This window comes from Sphaeroforma arctica, assembly GCF_001186125.1.
Source record: "Sphaeroforma arctica JP610 unplaced genomic scaffold supercont1.53, whole genome shotgun sequence".
Classification (NCBI taxonomy): Eukaryota; class Ichthyosporea; order Ichthyophonida; genus Sphaeroforma; species Sphaeroforma arctica.
Window position 1 is genome coordinate 144,225 of NW_014040505.1, and position 2,354 is coordinate 146,578.

A 2,354-nucleotide genomic window follows, 5' to 3' on the forward strand; every position below is an offset into this window, starting at 1 on the left:
TAACAGATAGACACATAGTCACATAGATAGATGGATGGATGGGTGGATATATAGATAGGTAGACCAATAGATAGATAGTTAGATGGATAGATAGATGGATGGATGGATAGATGGACAAATATATAATAGAAGATAAGATAGTTAGATGGATGGATGGAGGGAGATATAGATGTTGATGGATGTATGACAGATAGAAAGATAGTTGAATAACACTGTATCTTTCTAAGATATCGAAAAGATATAATTTCATACGAACGGAATACAATTTGTATGGAAAGTGGGGGAGTTTTGACCTTTTATTATTTTGTACGTGTAGGGTTGGTGCGTCGGCTCTAATTTCGTTGTGGCTGTTAATGCGGCGCCAGTGTAGACCTTCCTAATCTTGCTTGTCGTGCCTGTGAAGTGTAGATGATATATTTGCTGGTGAATTACATATTTGTAGTAATAGCCGGTGTCAGTGGCAACTACAGTTGGTAACAAGCTGAGACACTTGTACTCAACACGAGGCTTTTCGTGAATAATTGCTTGCATGTGAGCGATTGTATATGGCTCCGAGTGACTTTTGACAGCTTGAACGAGTCCAGCTATTATATCTATGTAAACTACTAGCCTTCAACATACTCGTACGGTTTTAGATTCGGCATACCTAAAAGCTCACGTGCTTGACGACGAGGAGTTATTATCACCGGCTGCAGCGGCGGCCGCTTGGTTCCTTTCCTTCTCGGCCAACATGAAAGGCAATCTCACCTCTTTGATATATTCTATTCGCTGTTGCGCGAAGTCCGCCTCCGTGGTGCTACAAAGATCATTAGATACTACAAATGAGTGTGGTTTTACTGGAATGACCATCTTGACAACAAAAACCGATGCAAGTGACAGGAAAAGAAACTGCAAAGGAAAATCTCGTACATGCACGTATGGATAATCAAATTAAAGGGTGACCGGTAACAAACTTACTATTGACTTAGGCAGTCATTCAATAAGAACATGACCTTTCGACACCTCCAAGCTCCGCTGATAACGTTGTTGTCCATGCAATCGAGATACGCTGCGATGTACGTAAAGGGTACATGGCGGTTTGACATCATACTATTTTATAATCTTTACGTGCATTTATTCCAAGCCAAGCACACGTAGTCTATGTCAATTGAATTTTCACCGATGGATGCACGATCGAGTGTCGCTTGTTAAATACTCTCCACATTCACGTACATTCATAAACAAAAAGGTTTCGTAGCAAGGCATGTGCAATCTATTGCGAGCAAGCGATGAATTCAGTACAGTTCCAGGAAGCTTAAAACGCTATAACCACAAGCCTACAGTTCTGCTTATTGTCAATGGTCGTGCGAGCAGCAATAGAATATCAAATCCGATACATTGAAAAAGGCTTCCGAGGATGATACAGTATGCTTAAAATGATCAAACATACACAGGATGTACCTGTTGTCGATCGGAAATGCCGATAAATGTTCAAGTTTGTCGCACACGCACACAGTATGCTCATTGTGATCAGGGATGTACATCGCACGCCAACAGTGATCGAAATCCATAAATACGTGTATACTGGATCGAAAGACCCAAAACGAAGAGGAAGAATGCACAGAGTACGCCAAATGAGGGCAACAAAGGCATATTCCGATTGAACATACTCCGACGCTAACTAGCAGCAGACGGAACCGTTACAACTTACCTCGAAAGTCGACTGAGCATTGTGCTCTTGCATTTTTAATCACTCTCGTTCTGATTTTCTCCGTTTCCGATTTGGAGAGCTGAATTACGCCATAATCGATGGTGTCTGTGAACAAGTTCAATTGGAATAAATTTGGTGTGAACGGAAAACAACGTGCCACTGATTGATATTGAATACACACTCCGACCACTTGAAAATAAGCCCATCCCACGAGGAGGAAAGATTTGTGAAGCTGTGTTTGTGCGTGAGGCGCGTGTTTACATGCACTTGTGCATGTATATAAGTACATATAATGGGGATCTCCTTAAAGATTGATGGTATGTTTGACACTGAAAGCCCCGACAGAATTGCAGACATCAGAAATATCAATTTACATACAAAATGTATGTGATGTGTGATTGTCACTAATGCGATGTGTGATTGTACTCCCTGAGCATACAATTGGAACTCAAGCCTTAGAACCAACGCTTAAACTTAACGTGGACAATAAAGTGAAGCGACAAGCGAGCATCCCCAATAGATAACTACATATTGATCCCAGAAAGCCACAATTATGGAACTAATGTTATGTATAAGTAGTAAAAAAATAATCGCAAATAGCGTATACATTAAGTTACTTCTACAACTACGGATAACTACGTAATACAAACACACACAGACACAC